The 16,655-nt window shown below is 35.7% G+C and overlaps 1 protein-coding gene across 32 annotated transcripts in view; it reads right to left on the bottom strand.

Annotated features, from left to right (window-relative positions):
• LOC121327376 (muscleblind-like protein 1) overlaps window positions 1-16,655 on the bottom strand; it is a 69,331-nt gene that overhangs the window by 26,324 nt on the left and 26,352 nt on the right. The window contains exon 1 of one of the 32 annotated variants that reach the window (XM_041271393.1): window positions 1,883-1,901. The exons of the other annotated variants lie outside the window; for them this stretch is intronic. The gene's annotated coding sequence lies outside the window, so the exon portion shown is untranslated. Of the gene's footprint in view, window positions 1-1,882; window positions 1,902-16,655 lie in introns of those variants that run through there. 32 annotated transcript variants of the gene reach the window in all.

Genomic DNA, 16,655 nt, shown 5'->3' with positions numbered 1-16,655 from the left:
GTAATTTGAAGGAAAGAAGCAAAACAGCCAGTGGTCTTTTTATTCTATAAAACCTGCTAAATCCTAATTATTTCATTATTCTCTCTCTCTCTCTCTCTCTCTCTCTCTCTCTCTCTCTCTCTCTCTCTCTCTCTCAGTAGTCTGGACAATGTAAGTACAAAAAAATGGCAAAGAGGTAATCTCTTTACATTTACAGAAAGGTCTATGGAATAGCTTTGTTAAAATATATGTATATATTAAATTTAGTTTTAAGGAAGATCATTTTTAAGTACGGATTTGGAGATATAAGAAACAACTGGATGTGATGGCCTGTGCTATGTTTAACTCAGTAGCTAATTTATCAATAAATGATCTTACATAAAACACTTGTAGAGCTCCAAGAGGCTGGCATTGTATTATTCTTTTTTTTTTCTTTTTTATCATTCAGCGTGATTATTTTAGCTCTGCTTTTCTTCCCAATTTGAGCAATTCTCCACAAGAGCTCAGGAGAACTAAATGTCAGTGGGGTGCACTGATCCAAGTTAATGACCTCTTTACACCCAGGAGCTTGATATCAGATGTCGGCAAGCTACCAGCCCCTAGGGTACAAATGCCACCACTACAGGTACTGAACTCACTGGGTACCTGGTTAGCAGAGTTACCAGAGCAATGCAACACTTCCTGTGCAATCCCCAGCAAAAACCATCAACTTACCGTACCACAGCCAGAACGCAAACCCGCTGCTTTACCAGGTGAACCCCTCGGGACCCCCCACAGTAAACAAAATGTTATTGATGCACTTAGATGAGTGTTTTGTTGAAAATGACAGTATATGTATAATACCTATTTTGGAAAGGCCTCCCACGTACAAATTAACATGCAAAAAGGCAGCCTGATCACTTTCATGCTGTCTGAAGCCTTTTCCTGAATTGAGAAAACAAACAGTTTAATCTTCTATATATCACTGGATTCACACTGTAGTCAAACCCTAGTTGCTGCAGATAGTTATTTGCAAATGGGTGCCTCTAACAACTGGCTTTTAAATACAGCAACTTTCTACGTTTAGTTGGATAAAGAAAGCATACTCTGTTTTGTAACCTTGTCAATAGCAAGTTAGTCAAACACTGAGTTATAAACATGACATCATTTTGCATCTCAACTCTAAAATGGTCACATTTAGTTCCTAAATTACTTAGTCCCAGCCCTGTCTAGTCTTCTCTATTGCCTATAGTTGGCTATTTATGTTTTTTGTAGAAACATTTCAATCTGATTGTATTTTTTATGTCATACATTTAGCCCACTAGATTGAACTGTTGCCCTAACATCCCTACACCACAGGGCAATAGTCTCTCTCTGACAAATGATTGGTTCACATCACTGTCTGTCCCACCCCTTTTCAAAGAAACGCACTTTCCCAGCACTCCTCACAACAAGAGAAAATGTCTGAAAGTAATTATGCACCAGAACAGCCTGATAACTATGCGGTATGAACTTCAGAAACATTTTCTGTTATTTATTTACTTATGCTACATCAGACATATTTAAACAAAGTATATAAAGTCATATTTACTATCCAACCTTGCCTTTGTTATTATGTTGACTGACTCATATATTAAATATGTACTGCAGACTCAGCTCATAGTGGAAAATGAAATGGCCCTCAGGAACACTATAGCCCCCTGTCTTTAACAATAATCTTCCCGCGGGGCAATAATTTTCCACTATGACCCTCCTCTCCAGTCCATATTTACTATGTATGTGTGTGTGTACATATAGAGATAGCCAGCTAGATAGATATTCCATTAATCAATTTTAAAGTCCAACTTTAAAATGACAGAATGAGAATCCATAGCAACACCGACAGAAAAGTAAACAGTTTAAATGTTCATACAGAGTAACTTACAAATCTAGCAGCGTTATGGTAAAGCTTATCAAACCTCTTCAAAAGGGATCCAGCGGCAGTATGGTAGTAATCATAGTAATGTCTATGAAATCACGTCAGCATATTCAAAGTACGGCACAATCCTGCTAGTTACTATTTAAAGACAGTCTGGAAAGCCCAGACAGTGACCCAAATGTCATAAAGCACAACGTCTGCTGCTGGGTTTATATGCAGCCAGAAAAACGTCAATTCTGAATTCATTGTTATTCAATCAAGGTACTAAAAGAACTTCAAATGGCTGTGTCATTTAGAGGAATTATGATTTTAAGATTATGCTTGACTTGGTTTTGTGATTTTGTTTTTCAACGAGGCCTCCTCCTTCTGTGGACATCCTAACAAAAAATACTATTAAAAAAAACTAAAATAGTAATAACTTAAAACATAGCAGCTATTAAGAACAGTGAAAGGAAATGAAAGAATCAACTATGGAGTAATTTGCTGCATCTTAAACATTCTTATCAACAGCCCCCTTAGGGCCGCAAGACATAAAAAGGGATTCTGATTTGAAATATTGCTTGATTTCTAAGGTATGCGATATAAGAAATGCTTTCACAGGTGCTTCCCATTTGAGTCAAAAGATTTTACTTGACTTGGCAAAACATTAAAAATATTTGGGTTCATCTGACGCGTCATTCATAACCAAGCAAATAATGAGAAAACGACTGCTTTAAATAGCAGAGAATTTTGAAGACCTAGTTCATTAATTGTACTTGCAAATACTTCTAATGGGCAATTAACTCTGAATGTTAGTATTTAGTTGAGGGTAACTCTGTGAGACCTAATGGTATTCACAGTAACTGGGACATGAACTGAAAAACCATATTGCTGCCTTAAACAGTGGCTGTGTAGATGAGGAGGCTCTGATGAGATCAACATGGTCAATGGCAGGGTTCTCTAAACATCTTGATAGGAATGGTATAGACAGTTTGCAGCTTGGAGTTAGTGGTACACGTATACAGATATGGAAAACAAATGCTTTTAACTGAGAAGTGAGAAGGTGATCATTTAAAATAGCAGGTTCTTAAGAACCTTGAACGAATCTAAACTTCATGCCACAAAAGCAATTGAGAAAATATAATTAGGGATGGGCACACTCTACGTCTACATGACACAATCTATACCTACATTTTGTAGTATTTGACTGGTTTGGGGTTTTGATGTTTTCACAGATAACACATCTTACATCTCATTTGCAAACACTAATTAAGCATGCGCGTCCTTTTCGACTTCAAAGTAAATAATTTGCAGCCAGTCAGCCCTCACGATAATTCATGTTACATATTATAAAGTTATTGAAATGCACAGTAACTTTACTGAAACACAGTTAAGACTACAAAACATATTGTAAAACATGTTTTTCCTTTTGTTGTTTATGCACATAAAATGTAATTATGAACCGAATGCCATGAATAGTATTCAGCTGAATTGCAAGCAGAACATACTGTAACAGTGTGTATATGTGAATGCCTACATATTCATATTTGGGTTAAAAAAGGAGCTTTTCTTCTAGCTTCTCTTTAGGGTTTATGATGTGTCTGGTGACTCCAAAGATACAGCTACTGGCGTTTCACATAAGTATCATTACCTTGGTGCACAGATATCACTATTTTTATTAATAGTGGTGCTATTTAGAATAAATCGTGTAGGCTGAAAATATAAGAATGCAGAATTGGCCTGTTGCACAGGCAGCATTAGACTGCAGCATTCTATTAAGCTTAGCAGTGAAAAGTATTATGCCATATTCTACAAGGCCTCCCTAATACTCAGTACAGTACAGTAATACGTATGTTTGTTAAAGATCAAAATCTACACAAAAAAAGTAATCAATACCATGCACTGATAAGGCATACCAAAGCACCCTGTAAATAATTAATACTAAATGCTCTATTCCCCTGTAGTTACTTAGTACACAAATGTTTTGTTCCTCTTTCTCTATAAAACAAATATTTAGAGATTATCCGGCAGGAAAATATTGGTGCTTTTAAGTACTGAGTTATTTAACATTGTTTTGCCAAGATTTTTTTGTTACCGTTTTTTTGGTTTCTCGTCTGAAAGGGAGTTCAGAAATGACACTCCCAGCTACAGAAAATAGATTTAGACATAATTTTATATAAATATAATTTAGCCCTCAACCTCTTCCTCAGAAGCAAATCTAAAATATAAAAAATGTAAATTTCCCTTCGGAGAAGCCTGCTGCACGGTGCAGGGGAGATGGGCTGATCTAAAAAAGGTAGGCCTAATTTGTGAATATTTAAAAGGGGTGTTTCATTCAGAAACCTCAGTCTCCCAGAAAATTATGTAATAATGCAGTTAGGAAACAAATAAGAGACTAGTTTGCCGACAGGTCACAGACCCTACTGGTAGGATAAGCCAATTAAACTACTGAGCTTCTCTGTTGCCAAGCAGCATGGAAGTCGACTGGACAGATTGCTAGAGCTGTTCCAAAATCTCTCTGAAAGAAGAGTCCTTATAGTCCCTATCTAACCATCTTCCTTCTGTACTTTTGCCTTCAATATTTTCATGAACATGTCACCCCTGCAGGACAAGAAAATCTGGTATACCAGCTTTACTGAAATTGAGTGGAAAATTGAAGATGTGCCCTCCCGGAGGCTGGAACATATTAGGACAAGTAAGGAGCTGCCATGCCTTCTATCTCCCAGCTTATTAAACAGCCATTTGTAACAGCACTCAGTCTAACAATAAAACTGACCATGCTGAAACAGTTGCTTCTGTTATATAAACCCCAGCAGGTTTTGGCAGACAAACAAAGCAAATTCCATGATTTGCGGTATTTGGACAATACCTTGTTTCAGACAACCCCCGACTCCCTAATACTCCTCAACAGACACACGAAAGCAGACATTCGTTCTCAATTCATACTTTACACCATTATTTGAATTGGAACAATTGCATAATTTATAGCTATGACTAATTGGAGTTTTACTGTTAATAAGGTTTACAGTATACTGTATCACCAAAATTCAGTACAATGGCATTCACAAATAGTTGCTGTCTTGACTGGAATGAGAAATCTGACACATTGATACTATGATAGCGAGCTTACATACAGCAGATGAGAACTTACATACCTACAAGGGTGTAATGAGTTAATTTAAACCATAATGTCAACATTGTGAACTTCTGCTATGGAGCAGTGTAACAGTAAGTGCCTTGTATATATCACACCATGAATAGTGGGAGGAAATGCAGCTATGTGTACACAAGAGTACTCAAGAGTTTCAAACCCACACAAATCACCCATTTGATGGTGGGTTTTTGGCAGGAAAATGTGACTGCACTGGCTCTCAGCATTTGCACACCAAAAATAAAGACGTTAAGTCAAACGTATAACAGTGTTACTTCCTGCAACTGTCATTTCACTTAGATACCAGTTCAAAATGTCTCATATACACTGTCCTCATTTTCTTTAAAAAAGTATACCTCAAGACATGTTTAGGCTTGTTTCGTTTTTTGTGTTTTTTTCACATCCTGAACTACTCTGTCAAAGTAAAAACTGTACTGTCTGCAACCATTGTCGTTGTATGCATAACAAAATGTTACTTTCACAGTAACAGAAAAGGTGTTGCTGCATCTGTAACATTTGAGATTAAAGACATTACCTAGCCACAGAAGCTAGTCAGTGACATTCTTAGTGTATGTACATGACATCTAAAAGACAAGTTTACTAAAGCCACTTGCATTTATTATCTTTATACAGGTTGGCACAGTACTCTCTTATTGTATTTATTCATTCATTCTGGGTAAAACATGTGACTTTCTGTATGTAAAATACTAAACACTGGATATGATGATCGTTAGCATATATCCACAAGTGTTTTTTTTTTGTTTGTTTGTTTGTTTTTGTTTTCGAGAAACTTGGTTGTATTTAAAATGCAGAAATTCCATTCTCTGTGAGTCAGCGTGTGTGCTCACAATTCTGAACAAAGGCATTTTTCCAAGAGCTACACCCTTCTGGCCACTGCTTAATGATGTGTTTATCAAACTGAAACAGTTAGACTCTATATTCGATATGTATGTATGTTATTCTTTTTTCTTCCTCTCACTTTCTTTCCCATTCTCTCTCGCTCTCCGGTTTTGAAAAAAAGCAGTATTTAGAAATCTCTAATGCAACTCAGCCTCCCAGTTCTAGTGGAACAGCCACGGCTTCAAAAGCAAATCAAAAACAAACTAAAAAAAAGGTTTTTGAATTCTGCCAGGTTTCAATTTCCTTTGAGTTTTCCAGCAGCTAAGGTCATAGAATGCAGCGAAGCCAATCCTTAATTCTATTTGTGTGGAATATACATGAAATATCTCCTCATAAATAGGTCTGTTTAAATGTTAGTGTTAAGGCAGTGGTCGCATAGCAACAGGCTCTCAAATCAGTCTGAAAATGACAAGAAAAACATTTTCCCTTGTCATCGTTATTAAAATACAAGCAAAAATAAGCAGCTCAACTAGTACTTGAAATTCAAATGGTTTACATTCACAAGTTGAATGTAGACTTTACTGATAAACTAAATAAATTATACAAATACTGATGGTATGCATGTCTGCAGTGGTTGGCTTGGGAGGACAATTATAAAAAACAACGCAATAGATTCCACGACTGTGGAGTGTCTCAAGAAAGATTTGACCTGGCCTCATTCGCTGGTAATTTGTAAAGCATGATAAATAACACAACAATTCCAGTGTTTTCTAGCATTCAATGTCTTCCTGCATAACCGACAGTCTTGTCTTGTGGGCTTTACAGATAAACAGGATGCACAGGTGTTCAGTAGAGTTAAGATGAGGTTATGGGGGTAAAAAAACAAACAAACATAGTAAACTTGAAATTGTGATTGCACGTGACCTCACACAAATATCGCACATTGTACTTATAACAGCATTTGTAAGTGTTGTTAGTAAAGTTAATATATGGCTCTATTTAGATTCCCTGTCACTGTCATCCCCTTGCCATACAGCCAGTTTACTGTGAAGAAAAACACTGCACAATACACATTAGGAGAGATACTCTCATTGTGCCATTCACTTGTACTAACAGCATTAAGAGATTGCCCTCTGAGTAATCCTGAGTAAGGATTAAGATTAATTACAAAAAAATTGATGACATCAAGCCAGTGACTATTTACCAACTGTATTTTAACTCTTGTTTTAATTTTAATAAGATAATTACATTTGTATTATGAAAAAAAAATCCCTGAACTATTAAAGCAAATCAGTCAGACAATGCACACATTGATGTATTCTGACTTACCTACTGAGTGTGTAGAAGTCATAATGAATACATTTTAAAAAATGACTTGCTGTTACTAGATAAAGCAAAGCACAAAGAAAACACAGATTGAGAATTGTATTTTTTTTATATTGTATTTTGTACTGGATTTAAAGAAAATAGGTCAAAACTGACTATATCGCTTTCTATTTAAACTTTTTATCAAAAAGCAAAACGCTCTGCATAACTTATTTTTGGGCATTTATACCGATAAAATGGGTTTGACATTACTGGGGTAAATGATGTGTAGCAAAATTGGTCTATCAGGCCTGATTCACGAAAAAGACAGCTAAGTCTGCAACGTATATGATCAGTCTTTTTTCAGTGCATGGATTTGTTAATAGAAACCGTAGGCATAGGTTGTACTAGATTAGCAAACATAAAATGTATGCTAAAAACAGGGTTCCTGTCAGTTTAAATTTAGAAGTAGATTAGAAGTACAGTTTTGTTTTGTTTTTCAGTCCACTGGAAACAGAGCATCACTAATGCAATAACTTAAATGATGGTAATCAGAGACAGTGCATTGACAATTATTCATGCAAGAGCAGAACACACACCCTGTACAGTATGTTAACTGCAATTAACCCAGAGTGTGAATGGAATGCCAAATAATAAGAATGGAGACAATTACAGATGTGGCTATGCATGTTTTTCTTATTTTTTAACAATCAATGCCCACCTTTTAAATCTCATCTGCTCTCCCAAGTATTACTCTTACACAGATCTCCACCCTCAACCCCTGGCTCTCATTAGGTAATATGCACCTATCATGCTCTGATGAATAATAGGTGAATGTCCTTTCTGTCACCACAGCCTAACACCATGAGCTGATCTGGCAGGATAAAAACAAGGGGATTTGCCGCCGTGGATCTGTCAGTTCGAAATGTTTGAGTGACTGCCATTTGACAGTCTAATATTGTTAAACAGAGCTCTGCTAATGACTGTTTGTGATGCTGAGGCATTCGCTCGGAGATGTCGGCATCTGACACAGCTTGGAGAGACTCTCAGAGATGTTTTCTAGAGCAAAGACACATTGTTCTTGCTCTCAAACAATAATTGCAACCTGCACTTTAAATGAAAGAGATAACATGGCAAAATGATAAACAGATGAAGAGATAAAAATATAATTAGATCCATCTTTTGTGCAAGGTTCATATATATATAAATTCAAATACCGATACCATAGATTAAACAAGGGCACAAATACCTGGTTGTTATGGTTTAGGCCAAAAACTCTTAGCTGATAAAGCATAAAAAGAAGTCACAACATTTTCTGCACAATTTTGCAATAAGCAATACATTTCTGGGGAGATAAATGCCAGTTTTGTTTTACAACAAATACTGTATTGGGCCACTTAAAAGGGAGAGTCGGATGAAGTGAATCTAATTGGATGATTTAAAAAACGTTATTCCCATATGATTATTTCTGACGATTGCATTGAGCCTGTTATTACAAATAATAAGAATGAAAACGGCACTTCGGTATTGAGTTAAAGACAAGATGGCTTTGGAAATGATGTTTCATGCAACACTGCATACACTTATTCCTTTTAACAGAAACAAAGTAATTTATGTTGTTAATTATACAATACATTTAATAATGAAAGCAATGACACCCACTTTTCCTTTTAAAAGGAAGGTTATGACAACCTCACTAACAGTATTAATTTTAATGACTTGTGAAGCCAGTTTTATAATAGAAAGCCAATGGATTTAAACCTGAAGCTAACTGAAAGAAATGCATCCATCATAATAGTAAAACAAATATTATTATTAATAATAATAATAATAATAATAATAATAATAATAATAATAATAATAACTATTATTATTATTAGTCATGTAATTATAAATGATCTGACAAATGGCTAGCAGTCTAACTAGATTACAATAGTATTCATTTGTACTAATAACACATACTTGCATGTTATATTTGTTATCTTAAGTATGAAACCCCATCTCTTTATTTTCAATAGTTAATATTTCCAGCTGAAGCAAGCATGTATTCCATGTCATGTGGTTCAAATCCCCTGCTTAAATTTAACATCAAAAATAGGAGGGAAAAAATCTAATCAAATCAATGAATGCTTTGATTGCTTGATGAGGCTGGGAAATTAGACTTTTTACTGCCCTAAGGTAGCGGGGTCTGCAAAAAAAAAAAAAAAATTCATACAGTAACTTGGTATAGTACATGCTGTTCAAAAAGAGAACATTTACTTTTGTGAGATTCTGGATGGTGTCGCCTTGAGTTCTCCTGAGAGATTGAGCCTTGTCAGTCAGGTGAGGAACATTCGCAGATCACTGTTGAGAACCTTGGCATTGCTGGATATGACCTAGTCATAGGCAGGGGGGTTATTCCCTTGTGTTGCCCATTTCTCATCTATCATTAGCGCCACGCATAGAATTGGTAAAATCATACAGACTTTTTGTTCAATCTGAACCAGATTCAGGGCTAGTCCTAAAATGATGAAACTGGGACAGATATATATATATATATATATATATATATATATATATATATATATATATATATATATATATATATATATATATATTAATTTTGATATGTTATGAATGGCAATTTTTCTCTGCTTTGATTCCCTTCATTGTAATATAATGTAATATTTTGCCTCTCTAATCCTTTGCAGTATTGCATTATATAATTAGTATATTGGCATTTTGCATTTAATATTCAAATTCTGGTTTACAAGGTAATTTCCACTGCACCTTTTTGGGGACACTATGCATATAAAGCTAGGCTGCAAAGCAGACAGGTCAAATCCAGCCCTGAATTGCTTTATTATAATTTTCTAACAGCTTCCTCTGTCTGCACTGAAATGTACCTGGATTTGAAAGATATTAAAGTAGTCTGCTAAGGAAAGCAATGAACAGGGTGATGCATACCATTAATATTATCATTATAAGGATGTCTACCACATTATTTTAACATTGGAACGGCACTAGAATGAATTAAACATGCTACCTAACCACCAATTGTTTATTCCCAAAAGTGAAGTGCATACTTTCATTGGATACAAAATGAACTAAAACTAGATTATTATTTCTTTTTGAGTTTGTGAGGCAGAATGGAAGGGGGGGATGGAATACAGAATACAGTTGTGTATTGAGTGAAGGGTGCTGTTAGGCCCCCCCCCCCCCCCCCCCCGAATAAGCTTCCACAACATTGAAAACATTGTGAGGCGAGAGTGTATTAAATGGAATGTCCAGACAGTAATTTATGTGTACAGAAATAAAATAATTTATTTTTATTTTCTATACACAACAAAAGGATTAAATAAAAAAAAAAAAACAAAATGGTGTGAGGGAAGGAGTGCAGGGGTGAAATCCAACACAAACTGATGACACGTCTTTAATTTGTCTTCGTCGTGACCATAAACAAAAAAAAGACAAAAGAAATGTTAGTATTTCAAAAAAACCCGCTGCACAAAACCAGTCTCTCCCTTCACCCGTGACTCCTCCTACTTTTACTTTCGGACCAACCCCGAACACAGTAGTACGTTCCCTTTAGTATGTAATGTCCCGCCTCTGTAGTCAGTGGAACACCAATCCCCAACTGACACGTGTCCTTATCCTTCACTTGACTCCAGTGGCTGGAAGTTACATACTCGTACTTCCGCCCCTCACCAAGGTGCCGCCCCTCAAAAAGATGACTTTTGCCATGGTCACGAGATCTTGGTAAGGGAAGTCCCGAGTTGGTTTGATGCCACCTACTGTCGGGAGGCTGAATCACAGACCGAAACCCCTTTGACTCATCTCATCACAGCAATATTAAAAGCTGAAGTGATGGCAGTGTAGATTGACAACTATATACTCTATGAGCTCCCCTGACTAGGATGTTTCATAAAATAACTGGCTAGCTATTATAGCACAGCCTATGTCTCTGTACAGGCCTCAAAGGTCATTATTGAAGAACTCATTAAAACAACAACAATAAAAAAAAACAAAAACAAAAACAAAAAAAACATTTATTGTGACGTCAAACTATAAAGGTAATATGACATATCTGGTTTTATAATTGCTGTACTACGGTTCAAAAAAACTAAAGCACCATTTTCCACTGTTTTTAAAAGACAGTAAAGCACTGTCACTGGTTTCCAGAGAGAGAGAGAGAGAGAGAGAGAGAGAGAGAGAGAGAGAGAGAGAGAGAGACCTATTAAAGAGGAACCATGTCACTCTGATATCTTACTCCAGATCTCTATATTAAGACTATACGGTTGTGACCTAAATGTTGACACCGCATGATTCTGTGATAAGGATGCTATTTGTACAAGTGTTTTCAGTCTCATGGTTCGTCTCTCCTATACCATTTCATTGTAGCATATAGTAAAAGGCAATACAAAGTCTTACATTAGACCAACTATAATAGGAAAAAAAAAACAGAAATGTTACAGCAAACAATCTGGAACATGCAAGGGTAAAATGTAACAAGTGAACAAGGAAAAATAATGCATATCATAATGTGTATGTTTGTAGTACACCTTCTCTTTCTGCTTTATGTAGGTGTTGGGTTAAACTACAGAAGAATTGCAGCTTTTGAGGCACTCAGCTGAGTGCCCTTTTCTTTAGAGGGGTACCTCATGTAATGGAAACCCCGACTTACAAGACTGACCCATAGGATTTCCAGAGGGCTTTAACAGATCTGTGTCTGAGGGGACGATAGTAGAGTTCACTTAGCAAATGCAAAAGGAAAAGCACTCTTAAAGCAGTCAGGGCTAATTTAGCTGCCATTGAGGGTTTTCACTGTTGATTACTTGTGGATGATGTCTACAAACAGGACGCAATATTACACATTGGGCCAATTTTAATGATCTAAACACCAGTGCTCTTTGTAAAGTATAAATCTAGCTGGTATTAAATGAAGCTTGTGAATAATCAGGTTTATAAATGTTAGGACGTAGGTATCCACTGTTTCGATAATGAAAAATCATCTGCCACACTAATCCTTTATAAAAACACAGCATAGCCATATTCCTTAATTCTTCATAATTCACCTATCACTCATTAAACTTGTCTTATTCATAAATGATATACACTTTTGTATTACCTCATTTATATTCCTTCTAAAGACAGTTACGTGGCATTTTGGTTGATTGGTGATGGTTTGCATACTCGCTACACTGCAAGTTTGTTTTTAAAAGCTTGTTGAGTTGCACAGAACATTTTTATGGTGCAAAATACAAGACTAAAGGCATGTAATTTCTAATTATGATTAGTGTGTTGTGAAAAATTGACAAAAGGTTGCCCCAGAACTTGCACATTACTGATTTTCTGTAGAACATTAGCAACCAATCCTCACAAAGAAATCAATATCTTCAACAGTTTAACACAGCTGTAGAAATGTGATGTTTATGACTCGGCTCTTTTTGTGGGCCTTACATGATATTAGCAGCTGTAGCCTCATTCTAATTGAGTCCAGTGTTTTCATAGACAAACCTCTACCTGCGTTATGTTGCAATTTGACAATGTTTGATTAACAATTGTGAGAATTAACCCTTTTTGAATGCACTGTAATTACAAACATCTACAGCATTTGTTATATATACTTTTCTTTGTCTATTATTCCTAGTCGTCCCTTCCTTATTTCATCCAGTTCCAATACCAGTACTCCCTGGCTTTACCTCAGTTATGCCAAAGGGTTATCCATCTATGCACAACCGCTTAGAGTAGTGGTCCTCAAAGTGGTGCACGCAAAGCCAGGCCATCGTGCAATTATGGGTCGTAAACACATTTCTGGCGGGTCGTAGCGTGGGAAAATAAAGAAAGCTTTAAACACGTTTTTCAATAAAAGCACCAAAGCATTCTGTTGACAGTGCTGATCGCTATGCTGTCTACCAAATTTTACATATCTGTCCAATCATAAGCAAGCAGAGGCCGTTCACGGTATTCTGCATTAAAATTGAAGGCGAGTGAATAGCCAAAGGGAAAGTGAAAGATCTGACAGCTGTCCAATCATTCGTGAGCAGAGGCAGGGTGGTAATATGCCGGGTAAGCACTAAATTTCTCCGACTGTTATTGAGAAAAATAATACATTTCAGTATTTAGAATTGAATTTTCTATCTCTATTTTTTTTTTATTTCACCAGACATGGGAAACACCGTGGTATATTTAGTTAAGAATCCACTTTCTCTAATTGTACTGGAGATGAGCGATCTTTAAAACAGCGTAGTGTTGACAATTTTTACAAATTGAAACAAAGAGAGACGCTATCTGTTCCCTATATATCCTATATATAATATTTTCAGCACCATCATCCCTGAAAGAAGAGAAATGCTGGTTAATGTTATAGACCTGAAAATAAATTAACTGATATAATTCATAATTTATAACTGATATAAAACAGCAAGAGTATTTTAAATGTTCTACACATTGAATACCAATGGATAAAATAAAGGTATTTAATGGAAATTCCTGACTATACCCGTACATTTAGAGGTACTGTACATGTATCTTACTTTACTGTAAGTAGGAGTAACAGGATTATGCTACCAGTCTGAAAGCCTCCTTTTACACTATTATACTGTGAGGAGCTAATTTCAGTAAATTACTTTTTTATTGTCTTAGGACATGCATCCTCATGTTTTATAAACCAAGTTCAAAATGTGCTTGTATTATTTGCACTGCAGGGGTTACAGCATGTGAGGCAGGCAAAGGAAAGGGATGAGTGCAACTCAGTCTCTCAGTTCTTCAGGGCAGATCAGGATAGAACTCTTCAGGATAAGGTTATCAATTAGAACTCTTCAGGATAAGGTTATCAATTAGAACTCTTCAGGATAAGGTTATCAATTAGAACTCTTCAGGATAAGGTTATCAATTAGAACTCTTCAGGATAAGGTTATCAATGCTGGGATTCTGTTTACAGGATTGTTAGTTGAGCACAACCTGTCATTTTCAGTGGCTCAGCATGCAGTAAGTGAGCGTGACACAATGTTTCCAGACAGCATCATGCCTGTTCTTATACAAAAACATCTGCCAATGGAAATAATGCACTTGAACCAGTGTTCCCAAAGCCTGTTTCAGCATATTCTGTCAGAGAAAAGGCCAAATAATATAATGACAGATGAGAGTATTGACACTATCAGCATGATTTTCAAAAGAAGCAAAATAGGAACTGATTTTTAAAGCCTGGTTAATGTAACCACATCACTTAATGTATATTTTTAGTGTCAACATTTCGTCTAAACCCTTTGAAAACCATATACTTAGTGACCCAAACCACTTTGCGACCTCGTTCTTATCTTGCCACTTTTGAAAATCATGTGTGAAAAGGAGCTATGTGCAAGGTACATTGATGAAGAGAAAGAACAAGACGGTGTAGGCTTTGTAGCTATGCCTATGTGTAATTCAGCAAATATTCAGATGTATTTCATTATCACTGGAAGGAAGAGCAATCTTAGGCTTGGTATTGTTGGGTCTCCCTGAAATCAATCTCATAAACTTGGGCTGTCTGTAAAGGCAAGAAGTTAATTTTTAATTTTGTACAATTTTAATCCTTCTTGCTACATAATTGAATCAATGACTGGCTTTAGGATGATAAACAAAATAAATACATAAATGGAAATATGATCCACTAAAACTAATCTGACTAAGCAGGTCATATAGTATAATATTAATATTTATATCATTTCAAGGTAACAGTAAGTTAAAAGCACAGATTTCAATTAAACTAGGGTTCTTTAGTAATGAAACTCGGAAATTAAATTATTGTGGCAGCAAAATAATTCATTTTTACTGAACAACACTTGTAATGGAAAATAACTGAGAAATCATTCAGGGAATACGTCAAGTTGTATATGAACCCCATACATTTTAATAAATTGATCTTTTTTCTGGAATAGTTTTCTGCAAAGCTACCAACATGGATAATTACATTATGTGTTTTATTTATTTTTTGCTGAGCTGACAAATAAAATAAATAAATACATAAATAAATAAATTCCTAAATCTGAAGACACAGCTTATTAATTAGGTTTAAAAATCAGATTTAGACAATGCAGTTAAATAGCATATTGCTGAGAAGCTATACCCTTATATAAACAACTGTCACAAGGCTGGCTGTAGTGGTGACGTCAAACCCGGAACAGAAACACACAGTGAATATGGGGTGAAGCTGAGTCGCAATGGCTGAGCTCAGTATTTAATTAGAGAATAAATGGACAGTGAAACAAAAAAAACTGACTTTTAACAAAACACAAACAAAAGGGCACAAGGGCCAAAACAAATAGACAGACAAAACACTAATACAAACAAGTACCATGCTAGTTTAAACTAGCATGCGTTGCAATTGTTTACTTTTAGTTTTTAAAAGTTTACTCCCTACTTTCTCTCTCTCGTTCTCCACTCTCAAACACACAGCCCTGATTAACTATTCACTTGGAGCCCAGCACACGAACTAATCTGTGCACTCCCGTGCTCACAAAGATCTGCACGTGAAGTAGTTGTGCAGTCCTCGTGCCTAAATACAACTATATAATTTAAATCACTCGTGCTACACAGACCCATTTATATCTCGTGCACCAATACCTGTGCACCAACATTAACACACCACACGCAACATAACACACAAAATACACACAGGGGGAGGGACACCGCACCACAGAAACAAATCAATGTTTAATTATAATTAATTCAAGGCGATTTCTGCTGCAATCATAGCTTGCCTTATTTTATCCTATTTAACCTGGTTGTCAGTTCTGGTACCATCGTGTACATTTTCATATGAATATATTGTAAACTGAGGATTTTATTTCTTCAAATGTCGACCCTGTGAATCATACAACAAGTTTAAAATGACACTACAAATCTTTAACCAAAAATAATATGTGAATTTATCCAATTTCACAGCCAAAAGAAGACCATATACTGTGGTTATTACATAGAGAGAGAGAGAGAGAGAGAGAGAGAGAGAGAGAGAGAGAGAGAGAGAGAGAGAGAGAGAGAGAGAGAGAGAGAGCAGTTGTCTTATAGTGTTTGTAATATATTGTCTTAAATGTGGGTTCTAACCAGATAAACAAAGATTTTGTATTTTAAATCTGTAATGACAAATTTGTTAAGCCCTCGCTTACGATTAGGGAATGCACAAGAGCATGTCATTACACTTCTAGGCTTGGATTCTGCCACTTCTTGTTTGCGCTGCTAGAATAGCAATCCTAACCAGACTACATTTTCAAAATAAGGGTTTACGTTACTTTAGAGTGGCTTTGTGTTTTTACACTATGGTGCTACTCTACAAGTCTATCAAATACAGGAAAAAAAAGATATAAACCTGTTTAGTGGAGGCTTATATATATATATATATATATATATATATATATATATATATATATATATATATATATATATATATATATAGACACACACACACACACATACAAGGATATATGTTGGATTTATTTGATTAAATTATTGCTATCTGCAGAATGGGTGACACATGCCTCCCATAAT

The sequence above is a fragment of the Polyodon spathula genome, chromosome 14 (genome assembly GCF_017654505.1).
Source record: "Polyodon spathula isolate WHYD16114869_AA chromosome 14, ASM1765450v1, whole genome shotgun sequence".
In the NCBI taxonomy this organism is placed as follows: domain Eukaryota; kingdom Metazoa; phylum Chordata; class Actinopteri; order Acipenseriformes; family Polyodontidae; genus Polyodon; species Polyodon spathula.
The sequence above is the reverse complement of the archived record's forward strand: the minus strand, read 5'-3'. Positions and strand labels throughout refer to the sequence as shown.